The sequence below is a fragment of the Ptychodera flava genome, chromosome 1, assembly GCF_041260155.1.
Source record: "Ptychodera flava strain L36383 chromosome 1, AS_Pfla_20210202, whole genome shotgun sequence".
Lineage (NCBI taxonomy): Eukaryota > Metazoa > Hemichordata > Enteropneusta > Ptychoderidae > Ptychodera > Ptychodera flava.
In genome coordinates this window covers 5139549-5157676 of record NC_091928.1, presented here as the reverse complement: position 1 = coordinate 5157676, position 18128 = coordinate 5139549, and the positions used below count along the sequence as shown (strand labels likewise).

General features: G+C 35.9%; 3 long non-coding RNA genes across 3 annotated transcripts; all 3 read right to left on the bottom strand.

Annotated features, from left to right (window-relative positions):
- Positions 1-8528: 8528 nt before the first annotated feature.
- LOC139129619 (uncharacterized) lies at positions 8529-12066 on the bottom strand. Its single transcript, XR_011551635.1, has 4 exons — positions 11435-12066; positions 10343-11153; positions 9315-9480; positions 8529-8638 (listed from the first exon to the last, which is right to left on the bottom strand). It is a non-coding gene; the product is annotated as an uncharacterized lncRNA (long non-coding RNA).
- A 389-nt stretch (positions 12067-12455) lies between these two features.
- LOC139129563 (uncharacterized) lies at positions 12456-14678 on the bottom strand. The gene is made up of 4 exons (XR_011551622.1): positions 14596-14678; positions 13997-14128; positions 13338-13525; positions 12456-12972 (listed from the first exon to the last, which is right to left on the bottom strand). It is a non-coding gene; the product is annotated as an uncharacterized lncRNA (long non-coding RNA).
- A 1911-nt stretch (positions 14679-16589) lies between these two features.
- LOC139129501 (uncharacterized) lies at positions 16590-17453 on the bottom strand. The gene is made up of 2 exons (XR_011551605.1): positions 17190-17453; positions 16590-16786 (listed from the first exon to the last, which is right to left on the bottom strand). It is a non-coding gene; the product is annotated as an uncharacterized lncRNA (long non-coding RNA).
- Positions 17454-18128: the final 675 nt, after the last annotated feature.

Below are 18128 nucleotides of genomic sequence, written 5' to 3'. Positions count from 1 at the left end.
TGCTTAGTATGTAATTGTGGGCAAGTCGAGGATGAATACCACATGTGTCTCATTTGTCCTGTATATAGAGAACTGCGAGCTAAATTCATCCCTAGTTATTTCTTTGACCCCCCTATAGAATATAAGTTTTATCAACTTATGTCAACAAAAAACGTTTATTTATTGAATCAGCTGAGTAATAGATATTTTTTGCGTTTAAAAAAAGGGAAAATTTGTTACAAACCTAGATAAATTCCTCCCCAAATACCAAGATGGTCAAATGCAGACTTGTATTTTTTGTATTTAAAAGGCCATTGGCCTTATATATACGGAATAAATGATTATTATTACAATATTCATTTAATTTTTCTAAAACTGGGTTCAAATATATGCATGGTCACCAATAGGCTAAACCCGGAATTCGAATCGACCACGGTACAAACAAAGCCGTGTGCGCAAACGCGCATAGACGTACGTGTATTTCCATACGCGTTTTTATACATGTGGGTTTGTTAATTTGTACCGGATCACGTGATTATTTGGGCGTACTGTGTCTGTAGAACGCATCGCGTCCTTTTTATTCCGGAGTAGAACCATTCATTCAGTATCTTTCAACATGTCAAACAATATTAGTAGTATCTCGTATAAAAAAATCATTAGAAATGGCCGACTTCGTCCCTTTAAACAGTCGAAGCAACGTTAACATACACTGCTACTACATAATCGGGATTTATTTCATTCAGCAGAGTACTTTGGTGTTTTATGACAACGATTTATGCGCAAAACAAGATTTGAATCTGTAAAGTACCAAGGTAGCGGATTCCTCTGCGCAGTCTTGGAAAACTAGCTGTTAGGAACTACTATTGAGTATGATGATCCGATAAGAAAACTGGTTGTCAGTAAACAAGCACAAGTGTTACATCTGAAAAGGACTTTAGTTAGGTAACCTTTCTGCTGTTACAGTAGACTTGGTTCAAGTCGGTGAATTTTTAAAAAGAAAATCATTTATAATAGTTCTCTTGTCTCTCTCCTATTTCGTACAAATCCATTCCGAATTTGGCAGCCCTGGCCAGGTTTTCCCAGCGATTGAACGCGTTAACTTGAGACTGCGCAGTAGGGAGATATAGTTTCAGCCGGATTCATTCCGGGTGAAACGAAACTCCCCTGTATAGCATTCACCCCACTCATCGCGTCCACTCCACTCATGCGTTTCACATGGAAATAAAACATTAATCGTCGCGTTCACTCCACTAAAACATTATTAAATCATAGACTTGAACCAAGTCTACTGTTACAGGAGAAAGATAAATCACACTTTGGTAGAAATAATATCTCCGGAAAGAAACTGAGGATTTCTATGAAAAAGAGCCTAGATTCATCTTTCGAAAGAAACATGTCATAAAGTTGTGAGACAAAAATCTAATTCTGGAGATTATGCTTGCAACTGCATGCAATGATAAGGTCAGATATTCAGCTTTCTGACAATATATGGAGTGTGGGGGTTTCCTGACCAACTTCAAAGCGTAATATACAGGTATGAAAACCATGCTACGTAAAGAGTGATGCACTAAATAAAATGCTGAATGGCTTTAAATATCACTTATGTAGTTTAAATTGCATTTTGACATCAAAAAATGATTGTTTCAGCATGGCAAGATGGCTTATCAGCTCTAAATATAAGCTTATATACATAATACTTAGATTGTGCTTTGTGCAGTTTTGTTCAAAACATGACCTCTTCCTTTCCCTACAAAGATGTTTTGCAAAAGGGCGTCGCCTTGGCAACGACTATAATTAGGCATTAGGCATGACCATAATCTTAGATGACCTACATTGTGGACGCAATCAACTGGCAAACATCAAATACGTAGACACTTACATAGAGTTTTTTTAATATTTAGTTACAAATATATGGAGTTTTCTGAAATTTCAGTTTTTGCCACTGCATTGCCATGGCAACTGGTCTGACGTTCATATCCAGCACCAAATTAATGGCAAACAAGCAGACTATGATAGCTGAATGATGTCCCAGCTAACTGAAAAACACGGTGACAGAAAGTACCTAAGGAGGTGGGAGCTGTGGTGGCCCATGGACTACTATTACACGGTTTACGACGTAGAGGGCAGTATACAACCAAAGGGTCTTTGAGGTTGTGTTTTAGATACAAAAACAACCAAGCATACATACATACATACATACATACATACATACATACGTACATACATACATACATACATACAAAAAAAATAATAGTTATGAAGAACACGATTGGAACTATTTTGGGATAAGGCCAAAGTAATTAAATTCTGTGTTTTGCGTCCCCACCCGCTTAGGTTTTTAAGGTTTTCATGAAAAAAACACAGTATATTTGAATAGGAAATTTTAAGACATGACCTCTTAGCTTTTCTGAAATAAATTTTGTTACAATTTGTTATTTGCTGCAATCAAATTACATTGTGTTAATTTTCTTGTGTGTCTTTTTCAGCCGCTTCAAAAGCAATGTGTCAAAGATCATAGTAGATTCAAATCAAGTCACATGATGAATATTAATGTTATGTTATCAATATTCAAAACAACAACAACGGACTTACTGACAACACTGCAAGGTTACATGATTTTATTAAAAATATGATCTCGATCCGAAACAAAAATCACCATAAATATTGATTCACTGATTAAATGTAATAAAATAAAACAAACCACTATAAAAGATTTGTACATAATGTAAATACAGTAATCTACATTTAATGTATTTAAATTCTGTATTTATATTGTGAAATACTAATAAATGTACATAAAATAATAGTTTATTTATCCATCAGTCAAAAAATAAAATGATTTTGAAGTGATTTGTTGCTAAAACATTCTTTAGTGAAGTAGATTATCCTATAATTTAAATTATTTTGAATATTTCTTTTATTTTCATGATTGTATAAAACTGTATTAGATGCTGACTTCACAGTGAAGGTAAGAGAATGGTGTATCTATCAAAAGCAATAGAAAAGCTGTTCAGTCAGTGTTTGTATGGAAAAATAATCTTGCCACTGTGCTTTGAAATCTAGCACAGTGACACCACTTTTTGAATATATTTCTCAACATGCCTTCTCATTCCAATTGTTTTCAGAAAGTTTCAAGAAAATGACAATATAACGAGCCTTAGGACATTTTTTGTTGCATTTCTACATGCAAATTGGCTGATGCTCTGTTGTCCATAGATACAACCCTGTATTACCATGTGTTACAGCTAATCTTGTGAGAAAAACTTCTTTTCCAAAGACAATATTTCATGAGAAATACAGAAAACAAAAAAGTTCACAGCATGTACAAGGAACAATCTCCTTTCCAGCATTTTTGTTGAGATAACAGTATTAAAAACTTTAAAGGTCACCATGACTGCACTTGACCTCTCTCACTTCTCACATCTCTGGCACGTTTGTCCTTTTTCATGCATAAAAGTTCACATACCCAATTGAAAACTTACTGCAGATGTACCAAAGTCCTTGTAGTGAGAAGGATTGATACCCTGAACCATTTGATTTCTGGGGGAGGGGGAATAGAGGATTTTAGAAAATAACATTCAAGTACCCAACTGAAAATTTTTTAGATGTACCAAAGTCTAGCTATGAAATGGTTAATACATACCCTGATTAGGATATCTACTGGTGAAGTAAACCTATACACTTCTGCCCCATTGACTGGTACATAGGTTTATCTACCCTATTGAAAACATTGCAGATGTACCAAAGTCTAGCTGTGAAAAGCTTGATATCCTTTTTACAATATCCACTGGTTGAGTGAAACCTTAGTCAGATTTAACAGTGAAAATTGTCCTTTCAATAGATATTGATCTGCATGCAAACTTTGACATCTCTGTTCTTGATGCAGATGTTGAAATTTGAAAGATTCAGCTGAAACAATTATTCTGTATATGCTACACTTACTGCATCTTAATTTAAATGCATTTTAACAATTCATCACTGAATTATTACTAAGTATACAATCTGCACTGGATCAAAATTCACACTGTACTAAGAAAATGATGTTCTCTGATTTCCCATACATGTATGTATGTATGTATGTTGGCAATGCAGTCATGGCTTTAAAAACAGATTGAGGTAAATAGGTTTGGTCTATGAAATCACATATTACATCACAATGTACACATAAGTCTCTGTATTCAGACAAACCTGAACTCAGGTAATAATTATTTTGTCACTTGGACGCCATCAAGGTCACATGATGGTCACATGATCTACTAGGAAATGAGTCATCAATATTAGTTCTGTCCATCAGAGTGACATCTATGTTTCTATCTCATGTCATAATCAAAACATTCTCTGCAAAATGAAACACATCAGCACTAAACTGATACCCTGTTCCAAATATTTCAAACACTTTCTGACAAACATGAAAAGATTTGATCAATGTTTGAAATCCACCAAAGTAATCTTGGCTGTTTTCAACAGTCACACACACAGACCAAAATAATATCACTAAACTTGTTTATTCCTTCACAATTACATTTAGCAATTCTTCAAGTAACACCAGGCATCACTACAAAGAAACCCCTTGTTTCTCTTCATCACCCCTTTTTCATTGTGACACCAGGCATCGCTACAATAAAATCCGTTTTCAGTCATATCATTCCTTGATACAGCTGATTGATTCTTGATCTTAAGCATTGACACTGACATTGACTTTGTCATCAAAGTTACCCTTGCTGACACTTGGTTATAACTGTGGCTTGTCATCTGAGTCGGCAATGTCATTGATCTCTCTGCCTTCCTCCATTACCAGCATGTCCATGTCTTTAAGCTCAACAGTTGACGGATGAGAAACAATCCCTGGGCCATAGGAATCTCCTAACACATTGACTGAAGTGCGGAAGTGATTCCTGTGAAGCAATACATACATAAAGATATACGGCATGATTCAATTAATGATTCTGCAATATATCACAGCTTGAAATTCATTGTCAACAATACCTTGATAGCTATTAACTTTCTGTTACTGACACTGGAGATACTCTCAACAGTGAAAATTCTCTGGTTGTGAAATTAAAATAGAATATAAAAAGTAAATTAATTAAAAATAATTATACTGGTTAGACTTGTACTATTTGCTTGCACACTGTGTTTTGCAACTACTTTGAAAACTAGCAAACACCATAAACAACATAAACAGGTTAACTCATACTACATAAAGAACACAAAGTATGATTTGTTAGAATACTTCATAGATAATGAACAAGCAACCTAACGGCCGATATAGCTCCGCTGTGTTTATGTAGACAATAACTATTTTTGACAAATGTTGATGAAGAAGGTGGAAATCTTTGATAGCCCATTTCAATGGCCAGAAAAAAGTGGCTAAAATAGCTGCAAAAATACACAATTGAAGATTTCATCATAATTTGAATATATCATATTGTATCATCCCTGAGAACATGTCAACCAAAGCCATCTGACGAGTAGTTTTTTGGGAATGAAATTTTCTGACCAAAAATGGCAAAAATGGCAAAAATTGCCCCCAAAATAAAAGTTGCAGATTTCACCATAATTTCAATATATCATATATTAAAATAATCCCTTGGAACTAGTATACCAAATATCAAAGCTATCAACTTACAGTTTTTGAGAAACAAATTATTTGACCAAAAATGGCAAAAATTGCCCCCAAAATACAAAATTGCAGATTTCACCATAATTTCAATATATATCATTTAGTTCATCTGTAGGAACCTGTATACCAAATTTCAAAGCTATCAGACCAGTACATTTTAAGAAATACATTTTTGACCAAAAATGGAAAAAAATTGCCCAAAAAATACAAAATCGTAGATTTCATCATTATGTCAATAAATATCATTAAGATCATCTGTAGGAACCTGTATACCAAATTTCAAAGCTATCAGATGAGTAGTTTTGGAAAGACATTTTTTGACCAAAAATGGCAAAAATTGCCCAAAAAATAAAAAATTACAGATATCTTTAGAAACTCAATATATTACTGAGTTCATCTATAGAAACCCGTATACCAAATTTCAAAGCTATCAGACCAGTACTTTTTGAGAAACACATTTTTTGACCAAAAATGGCAAAAATTGCCCAAAATATACAAAATTGTAGATTTCATCATAATTTCAATAATTATCATTAAGTTCATCTATAGGAACCTGTATACGAAATTTCAAAGCTATCAGATGAGTAGTTTTGGAAATACACATTTTTGACCCAAGATGGCAAAAATTGCCCCAAAAATACAGATTTACAGATTAAGAAATTCAATATAAATTACTTAGTTCATCTATAGAAACCTGTATACCAAATTTCAAAGCTATCAGACTAGTACTTTTGCCAAAAATGGCAAAAATGGCCTTAAAAATGCAAATTTGCATATTTCTGCACAATTTGAAGAAATCTGAAATAGATCATCCATAGGGACCTATGTACCAAATATCAAAGCTATCTGACAAATAGTTTTGAAGTAGAAGATTTTTAAAGATTTTTTTACCAAAAGTGAAAAAAATTGCCTTAAAAATACAAATATGCAAATTTCACCATGATTTGAACAAATCTAGCTGACATTACCCTAAATAAACTGCATATCAAATTTCAAAGCAATCGGACAAGTTTCAGTGAAGATTTTTTTACCAAAAACACAAAAAATGCCCCCAAAAGACAAATATGCAAATTTCACCATGATTTGAACAAACATAAGTGAGGTCACACCAAGTGAACGGCATATAAAATTTCAAAGCAATCGGACTTGCGGTTTCAGAGGAGAAGGCAATTGTTGACGGACGAAGACAACGGAAAATCAACCTATTTGATAAGCTCCGCGTCGCTGACAGCTGAGCTAAAAAACCACTGGTTGGTCCTTAAGGAACAGACACTGTAACTTCTGATGTTTTTCCACTGTTTTTGTTTTACATGTCAACAGAAAGTAATGGTCTTTCACTCTCTACAACATCTTGAAATACCTAAAACATGTTAAAATTTCTATTCATTCTTTGCAATATAAGTTTTGTCCTTGAACCTCAAAAAGGAACTTCCATTTGTTCTTCAACATCACCAGTCTCAGGAGAAACTGCTTGAGGAGACAATTGTTTTTGTTGAGTGTCCTTCATTAAGCCACAAGATTACCTAACTCACCATCAAGCCATTAAGATTGCCTAACTCACCATCAAACTCCTGTTTGAGCTGACTGGGTTTCTTAGGTGGAGGTTCTTATTCTGTAGTCCTTTCAGAGATTGTCCTTTTTGCAGGCCCCTCTTGAGTCATGTGTACTGGTAGTTTTGGTGATCATTGTGGTGACAGTCTCTGTGATGGTTTTACTGCCATGAGCCATCTTGGTATGCCGTCATGACAACATCCTCACCAGGGGGTTTCAGAATGGAAGCTGACATCATTTGCCATCTTGAATATTAAACACACATATCATGAAAAGTTACAACATATTGTATATCAATGTACTTTGCATCATTTTACACACCTTCAGGCAGAATGCACCTCGGGGACAGATATTCGGATGCTCTAATGTGCATATTCCAATTTTCAGCTGATGGGCAATGTGTGCATGCCTAGTGCACTGCACTGTGCAGACGACGATGTTGCTTTGCCGGTCACTTGGTAACGACAATGTCATGGGGCACATGTCTACATCACACGATTGATATTGTAGACACAAGGAGTCCTGGAAAAATTTGAAGTCTGGTTAAAAAAAGACAACATGCAACCATTGAAGTTGCATGATATGATATTTGCACCATACTTGACCAGTTTGTGGGTGTTCATGTAGTTAGAATATATACCACCATTAAGTCATTGTACAGTAAGGTATATCCTATTGATCTAACACCCAAAATGTTGTGCTATATTTTATGAATAATTTCACTTATTTACCTTATACACAACTTGATGGCCAATTGAAGAGGGGCATAACTCACTTTTTCAACAAAGTGAGTTATAGGGGAATATCATCACAAATCCATGTTAATTTCCATGGAATACTGCAGCTTATAACTTGGATTTCTTTCAACCTGGCATTCAGATTCTAGTCTGTAATACAACTTTTACATTACAACATTGGCTGGCTAGAATATTTGTGGAGGCTCATTTTGAAGCTACAGTTAGTAACTTAAGCTTTGACTTGCTGATTTATGTGAAAATCAAAAACATTATTTTCATCCAAAGAGTTAACACAAGAATGCTGGCCATGTTGAATTTTAATGTGCGAGTAAATATTTGCTTATCTGTTTCTCTGGTACCAAATTTTGTCTGGTGACCCCTTGTTTTGTAATTGAAAGGGAATGGTTTGAAGTTTCTTTGATGAAAGTTTGGGTAAAATTTTAAGTCTTTGAATTTCAAGGCATGAACTACCTTAACTGAAATGTTTTTGCATGAATATAGACATTCCTATACCCTACATTGAAGTGCCACTGTACACCAACATAGACTTTTTGGGTGGCTCAACTTCATGAAAGCCATCTATCTAGAAGTTTTCTTCCATAGGTATTTATGCTTCACTAATATCAACTTACCTGTCAGAGAGGAAGGACATCATCCATCAACTTCTCTAAACCAACTCTTACAAGCAATGCCTCTACTTCATTGTCACCACCACGGAACAGATCACCATAGCAACAGAAGCTATCAGCTGATGGAGGCAACCGTGTACAGAAACATAACAACATCAGAATTGTCATCGCTATTGCAGTAACATGCCTTTTGATGACATTCTATGGCCTTACTGAATAATATATTGATTGAAAATTAACAGTCACATATCAATTTACAGCAGAATTGTACAAAAACTATACTTATAAAGCTGCGATCCTTATGCATATGAAAGGCACTGCAAATTATGAATTCATTAAAAAAGCTTGCATGACATCCAAACTTTACGTCACAGTGTATGTTCAGTCATGTATGGTTTGAGTTGTACACTTGAGTTTTTGAACTGGATATACTGGTGCAGACTACAAAATGTTTCAATGAATGTTTAATCTTGTCTGGATGTATGCAGAGTTGAGGGTACACACAGTTAATATTTCAGCATGTTTTGAGAAGTCAAACCACAAAAACTGCAAAATTCATGACAAAACTCAAAAGGGAGTAATTTTTCCCTTTCAATTACAAACATAAAGGAAACTAGACTATTGCTCTGTGTACGCATTGTTGTCACTGATGATAACATACACACTAATATTTTACGTTTTAACGTGCTACTTACAGTATGAAAAAAAAACTGGCAAAAAAACCCTTGTAATGAACTGTATTGTACAATTTTAACAGGATCAATCATTAAAACATGTTACTGGTCATAACGTTACCTGGGAGCTAACTGTTTCTATGGTAACCTGTAGAGTGTATGAATACCAAGCAGCAATTGATGGAGCAAAAGACCAGTCAACACTCTCAAATTTGGTTCAAACGTGTCATTTTCATGTCTGCTCTGTACAACCCAAAAGTGCTTGATTTCTTGGTCAACTTCGACATCTGCAAGAGAAAAGTGAAACTTGTTTTATGTGAAGACAAGTACGGTAATGTGCTTTCAACTAAAGTGAATCTAAAATTGAAAAAGTTTCTGAAAAGCCTTTAAACAGAACTCCCCTATAAAAGCTGGATTACAGTAAATCTATGCAAATGTAAAAAAACCACACTACTTGTTGGAGGTGTTGTGTTTGGTCCCAGAATCCCGTAGTATTGCCATTGCTTCAGGCTTTCATTGTCATTAAATCTTGCATATGATGCTTGTGAATATATAGCAACTAAACTTGAGTTGAAAATAAACTGAAAAACTGTTGTTTTTTGTAGGAGAATGCATAAATTTCAAAGTGTGTTCCCTGTACGACCATTTGACCCCTCTTTGCATATGTCATGAAAGTGCCCATCATGATTATTCAAATTATCATATGGTCAAAGCGATGCTATGAAAATTCAAAGACTCCCTCCCGGTGTACCGGTATGCCAATAGCTGTGTGCCCATGATCCTGTAACTTCCTGTTTAACCCTTTGAGTGCTGTTATTTGTCCCACCAAAATTTTAGTGTAACATTTTACCAACATTTATGAATTTTACTGTAATTTTTTGATAATTTTGGACCAAATTGATATCACATTTCATTGGCTACAGTTTTTTTATCAAAATTTTGGCAAAAATCTAAACAAAATTGACTTTGCTATATTTTGTAAAGGTGACAAAAATCGACTTTGGTGCTCAAAGGGTTAACATGTTTTTGTATACTGTGATTCTATTAAACATGCTGGCAATTTTAATGTGCATATGTACTAGTACTAGGAGTATTACTGTTTCTGTGGAGTTCACTTCAGTTGCCGCTGTAGCTGACATTTCCAATTACCTTCTGTTGATGATTACACTGTCTTGCCATTATTTCTCTCCAAGCAAAGCTTCACAATCAACAACAACACAGCCAGACCATTCCACATCACCAAACTTGTAACTGCATGAACATCACTATCAGCAGCAAGTATTTCAACCTGTGTTGAAAAATTTCTACAAGTACATGAATTCTCTTCAATATTAAATCAAAGTTTATTTTTCCAAGTTGGATTTCATTTTCTTGTCATGTTTTATCCAACATGTCATCTCTTGACAGAAGAAAGAAAATTCATAGTTGAAACTGGTACAATTTATGAATTATTTACCGGCCTACTTTAAATTAATAATATTTGTTATTGGGTAATTCATATCAGACATGTTGATTATTTTCATAGGCAATCCATCATGAGATAAACTTATATCTATTGTTCAAAAAGATGTGATAAGATAAGTGTCAAAGGTCACCATTTTCAATTTTTGTTTAACCTGGCAAATCATTTGTGATACCATATTGTGTTCAAACAAACAACCAATTAACATTGACTTGTTTTCATTTCTCTCTGTTACAAAAACACATCAGAAATTTCAAAATAAACTGCTTGGACACAATGAAAAGTTCTTGAAATTACAATGTTAACAATGTGCTCATCAATATCTTGAAATCTCTTTTATCTTGTCTGTAGCAAACTGAATCCTTTGCTCCGATTGGGTAAACCACATGCCCTTGACAAAAACTGTTGACCAATCAGAATCACAGGGTTCCTCACCAGTCAAGAACTGTCTTGTTTGACATGCTTCAACATCTGGGTTTGGAAGGTGAATAAAGACACCTGGTATGGAAAAACAAATGGCAATCTCTAAATTACTTTATCCCATTCAGCATCATGGTTTGGCTATATACATATTGATATTGATGTTGATTGTGAACCTGCTGACAGGGAATGGGGATTATGTGTCAACATGTTGTGTTTTCATCTTGAATAGGTCATCCTCACTTGTAAGAGATTACTAATATTCTGTTTGTACAACTAGAGAGTAATCAAGGTTTCCACTGTCTTCATGAATTTTTTTAAAAAAAATTTCCTTATGGCACTCTGAACGCAAACAATACCTTGCATTGAAGACATAGACATCTGATACATTCTATCAGTTTTGTAGTTGTCATCAACTTAGACAGGATCCATTAAATCTACCAACTCAGCATTGTTGGTGGTGGTGATGCTGTGGTCTCTGACAAGTCAGCATTGTTGGTGGTGGTGATGCTGTGGTTACTCACAAGTCAGCATTGTTGGTGGTGGTGATGCTGTGGTAACTGACACATCAGCATTGTTGGTGGTGGTGATGCTGTTGTTACTGACAAGTCAGCATAATATTGGTGGTGGTGATGATGCTGTGGTCACTGACAAGTCAGCATTTTTGGTGGTGGTGATGCTGTGGTCACTGACAAGTCAGCATTGTTGGTGGTGGTGATGCTGTGGTTACTGACAAGTCAGCATTGTTGGTGGTGGTGATGCTGTGGTTACTGACAAGTCAGCATTGTTGGTGGTGGTGATACTGGTGTTACTGACAAGTCAGCATTGTTGGTGTTGGTGATGCTGTGGTTATACTGGCAAGTCAGCATTGTTGTTGGTGTTACTGACAAGTCAGCATTGTTGGTGTTGCTGATGCTGTGGTTATACTGGCAAGTCAGCATTGTTGTTGGTGGATGGTGATACTGTGGTTACTGACAAGTCAGCATTGTTGGTGGTGGTGATGCTGTGGTTACTGAAAAGCAGCATTGTGGTGGTGGTGATGCTGTGGTTACTGACAAGTCAGCATTGTTGGTGGTGGTGATACTGTGGTTACTGACAAGTCAGCATTGATGGTGGTGGTGATGCTGTTGTTAATGACAAGTCAGCATAATATTGGTGGTGGTAACGCTGTGGTCACTGACAAGTCAGCAATGTTGGTGATGGTGATACTGTGGTATACTCACAAGTCAGCATTGTTGGTGGTGGTGATACTGTGGTTACTGACAAGTCAGCATTGTTGGTGGTGGTGATGCTGTGGTTACTGACAAGTCAGCATTGTTGGTGGTGGTGATGCTGGGTTACTGACAAGTCAGCATTGTTGGTGGTGGTGATGCTGTGGTTACTGGCAAGTCAGCATTGTTGGTGGTGGTGATGCTGTGGTTACTGACAAGTCAGCATTGTTGGTGGTGGTGATACTGGTGTTACTGACAAGTCAGCATTGTTGGTGTTGGTGATGCTGTGGTTATACTGGCAAGTCAGCATTGTTGGTGGTGGTGATGCTGTGGTTACTGACAAGTCAGCATTGTTGGTGGTGGTGATGCTGTGGTTACTGACAAGTCAGCATTGTTGGTGTTGGTGATGCTGTGGTTACTGACAAGTCAGCATTGTTGGTGATGGTGATACTGTGGTTACTGGCAAGTCAGCATTGTTGGTGGTGGTGATGCTGTGGTTACTGACAAGTCAGCATTGTTGGTGGTGGTGATACTGTGGTTACTGACAAGTCAGCATTGTTGGTGGTGGTGATACTGTGGTTACTGACAAGTCAGCATTGTTGGTGGTGGTGATACTGTGGTTACTCACAAGTCAGCATTGTTGGTCACCCTCAGATGTACCGGTACATTATTATTGCAACTTCAACCTGAATTACAAAAGACAAAACTCATGATTCATAAAACTACATTTGAGGATAAGAAAATGATATGGAAGTGCAATTTCTGCCATTCAAGTTGTTAGAATTGTTTGTAACTCAAAGTTTGTATTGTTGATGTACCATAGGACAGAAGGACAAGTGTATGAATCATTATTTATGTAAGAAAACATGGCAATACATTAAATGAATTGATGTTGTAAAAAAATACTCAACATGTTAACCTAGGCCTGTTAATGCAAATTCCCTGTAAATGTGTCTGCAATCACCAATGGTTACTATGGGTGCGGGCCAAACTATGGCAGTGAAAGGGTCAATAAGTGAATGTCTGGATGTAAAAGACATTTGACACTCACCTTGAGGTCAAGGTCAAACATTGTGTAGTCAATATCATCAGCCAAAACATGAATGAAATCTTGAATCAGATAGATCCTACGGCTATCTTGACATGTAATCCTTTCATACAATGCAATCTCATATTGTTGTCATGGAAACCTGGCCAGGACACTTTAAGTTGCTCTGTATTTTTGCTGTACATGACAATCTGCATTGCGGGACAAAAGAATTGCAATTGTAACATGATATAGAGATTTCAACAGATGCTTTAATAAGATTTCATGTAAAATATTTAATTTCTGGCTTGAAATTATTTGCTGTATGCCAACAGCAGCAGAAGAAGAAATCCTATCCAAATCATACAACCAGTGTTTGTGAATTCACAATGATGTATTTCAGTACACATTCACATGAACACACACTACACAAACTCAAAGCAATTGGTTCATTTCCATAGCACACTAACAAAACTTGAGAAAAACCATTAACATATATAAAATCCTACCATCTGGTTGTTCCACCATTGGTTGCACCACAGTACCATCAATAGACCATTCATATTTACTTACTGGATATGGATCACCACTGTAATCTCAGTGACAACTCTTTATATCATTGCTTTCCTGATGGTCACTGGTGAAGAAGAATTATAAAGAGATGTCCCAAGAAATTTACTCACCATTGATATGCTTCAATAACATCATTGACACAACTGGCCTGTATAACACAGAGGACAGATGGATTGGTAACCAGTAGAGGACCCTTCAATTCATGTACAGAAATCCTCATTCTGACAAGGATTGGTTTACTCCTGTGCAGAAAGAATTATGATTGAATCTGTGTTGTGTTACATTCTAACTCAAAAAGAAATGTGGTGGACAAACATGACACAAGCAATTGGCAAGGTGTGTAGGATTATATTATAGAAAGTACTGTCCAGATTAAATGACGGTGTTCATCTCCAGTTTAAATGAGAAAGCCAGACTTTTGTACCAGCTAGGCTCTCACATTTTAACAATTCTTTCTTTCTTACACTGTCTGTACAACATTAGAGCATTTTGAAAAAAGTGGGGAGTGTTTGAAGTAAGTCAGTTCCCGGGCTCAGTTCTCTAATCTAAAAGAATGAGAAGACCATGTGAAGTAATTGGGATTCTTCAATCATCAAAAACTTTCAATGTTTTCATTTTTAAGGCATTTCATACAAAATACTTACTGATTTAACAGTGGGAGCCTGTACACTGCAACAACTATATCGGCAAACATTGATGAATAGAGTACCTGATCATGGTGACTGCCCTACAGGACTACAGAAACCACCATTCTGCTATGACAGTGGACTGTACGGATTTACCAGTATGTCTAGAGGGAAAAATCACAAAAAGACAATATGAAAACCACATTCTGAATATTTATTGTGAAGGTTCTACTTTCAGGCACAATTTGTGTCCCCAAGCACTAGTAGAAATGGCCATCTGGGACAAAATCTTGACAACTGTGTGTTTGAATACTTCAAGATCTTTATTTACTCCAAGGATTTCTGACATGCTTGAAGAACTCTTAGCATACAAACGTGTGAACAAACAAACAACACACACACAGACCCACACAATGTGCAAAGTTGGTGACACACAAAAGAACAGTCAAAAGAAAAGAGGGATGCTATCTCTGGACATGTGTACACAGAATGAATTCTGTAAAAGAGTCAGGAATGGTACACAGAATGAATTCTGTAAAAGAGTCAGGAATGGTAAAATACTGGCCACCGTTTAAGATTCAAACACTGATTTGGTTGACATACATCAATATCTGTGTTGAAAAATGACAGAAGCAAAAGAACCACCTATATTATTACTGGAATACCGATAACACATAAATTCCTATATTTAATAAGGATATAATGATAAGGTCATAGATATAAAGCATGACAGTGGTTAGAACTACATGTATGGAATTATCAACGTGAAGTTGACAATATCACAGTTAATTAAGCTTTTACTCCCTTGTTTACAGTATATAAAAATTCATAACTATTGTTCCCTACAGTGTTAAGACAAAGCATGGCAATTGCTTGATTTTCAAACGTCAGTGAATTTTAGGTAATTTGGTTCTCGATCCAGTCCAAAACTGTGCCCAGTGATCCTTGATTTTGTGATCTTTATTATGAACAAAATAGATTTTAAAGTTTCCCTGAGAAGAGACTGAGCAAAGGTTAAAAATTTATGTTTTCAGATATACGGTATATTACCCTAAAACTAAATGATATCCTAAAACAAAGTGTGTCTCAAAACTGATAAAATAAAAATCAAGTTAGATTGTTGATACGTGCACAGAGACAATCCGGAAGATGACACTGTGCTAGCAATGCTGTTGGCTAGAGTTCTGTGTTTGAAATTTTTTGAGAATTTTATTTCAATCACCACTTGTTTGATTCATGTCAAACCACATGTTTTCAAACACTAAATTTACCCTTACCAAATTCTGGTACAATAAAAACATACCCGAGGTATACTTTTTCAGACCAAGTAGGTACATGTTTGGTATACCAGAGGTATACCTTTGGTTTAAAAAAGAGCCTACCTCGGGTAGTCCAGATTTGGACACTTTTGCCAAAATAGGTATACCTTAGATATACCTATTTTTGGCAAAAGTGTCCAAATCTGGACTACCTGAGGTAGGCTCTTTTTTAAACCACAGGTATACCTCAGGTATACCAAATGGGTACAATGTAGGTATACCTGCAATTGTCCAGATTTGGACACGTGCGTCCCAAAATAGGTATACCAGAAATATACCTTACCAAAACAAATAGGCATAATTTAGGTATTATACCTGCAATGTACCTATTTTGTTTACATAGTTGTTCAGACGATCTGAACTATGTAAACAAAATAGGTAAATTTCAGGTATTTACCTAAATTATACCCATTTGTTTTTGTAAGGTTTACTTCTGGTATTACCTACTTTGGTATGCAAGTGTCCTGAGATGGATCGGATCTGACTCTTTACCAGAAAAACCAGAGATGCTGAAAACCAAAGAAACAACATACATACAGCAAAAATTATGTACTGTACCATAAGTTTCAACATTTTTTCTCTTCTCTTACAATAATAAATTCGGTTCAGATGAGAATCAGAATGAAAGCTGGCAAATTTAACAGATTGTTGACAGCACAAGATATGTTTATCCGACTAAGCTTTGAAATACCAGCATCACAAGAAACCATGCTAGTAGAAGATAAAGGTATTATAAAAAGACAACAGAAGAAAAAAGGTTAAATTCAATTTGTGGTATGATTTATTTTATATATGCCAATTGCTCATTTCATGCAACCTAAAAAAATAAGTGTCTTCAAAAGACATTCATTTGACATATGAAGTTTCATGTAACACTTATATTACTGTCAAAGGCTGTGATTTGGCTTTCTTGCTCTCTGTATTTCTTGTCCGTTTACAGTACCAGCACTGCATTCTGAAAAATACAAATCATTGAGGATAGAGTGTAACGTAGTCTTTCTTGTTTGACCAAAACCTGTGAACATTGTAATTTGATGAAAGAAATCTGTAATTATTTGAAAATGAGACAAAAGCAAGTTGGAAAATTGAAGCGAAGAAACCAAATGCATAAATAATTATGATCATTTATAAATAATGATTAAAATGGACAGCCAACAACTCGCAGTATGCTGTTTACAAGGAGCTAGAAACGGAGGAGCACCATGTTTACATACACGATGGCGACAATGTACAGCTGTTGTGAAACAAATGAATTCTGTATGAATCTGTACTCAACAAATGCATCTGTTGTTTAACATAGCAATACAAGGGTTACAGAACATAATAGCGATGTGTAAATAGACAGCACATTGACTTACATTCTGATCGGCTGGCAGGATAGACGCTGGACGGTTCCCATTTGCAGCGAGGTCTCTCCGAGTCTCCGTTGTGTGTCATAGAAAATATAGTCGGAATTTTTCTGCTTTTCGCGTCCACAAATTTTGAACTTTGTCTGTCCCTGATACTGTATACACGTTTTTGCGACACTATGATATCATTTGGGTGGTAATTCCATAGAAAGATCGCAAAATTTTCCATCAGATAACTCCCTGATCACAAATACACAGCCGACAACACTAAAATCTAAATTCGCGCCGATGGAGCCTCTTGACATTCACGGAAGTGCTATCTATAAATCATTACGCGATCGATAAAATAGTTCCTTTTTAAACGCATGGACTTGACTCTACATCTGCACAAATCTGTTATGTATCATATTAAATATAGCAATCAATTTATTACATGAATAAAATGGTTGATTTGAATGATAGAAAGACTACGAAGAGATAAAATTCTTTCAGCACGAAGAATCAATATCAATGCGCGAACTGAACTTGATGACCCGTGACCTGAGAGTAAACATGATGGCTGCTCACAGCTGGGCCGGCAAAACAAAACGCGTTGGACATTGGCGAAGTAGCATACTGGATTTTCGTTTAGCAGCTCGGGATGTAGTATCCTAAACCTCAAATGTGTGATCGGCAATAGCTCTGATGCTGAAAACATAGATAAAAGCCTTCACCTTAATCCATGTCATCAGATGGCTAGATTTTGTTAGGGACATCGCTGCAGGGAGACCGCAGACTAAATGAAGGGCATCCTAAAACAACTGTACGGATCTTTTGCTCAGAGTTGTAATACGACCGTGGTCACATGCTGTGCTTGAAGGTAACGGGTCCTTGCTTTAGACATTTAATGCATTGACATTAACTTGTCTGTTTCTTAAAATGAAAACTTCTCGTCTGTCGACATTTGTA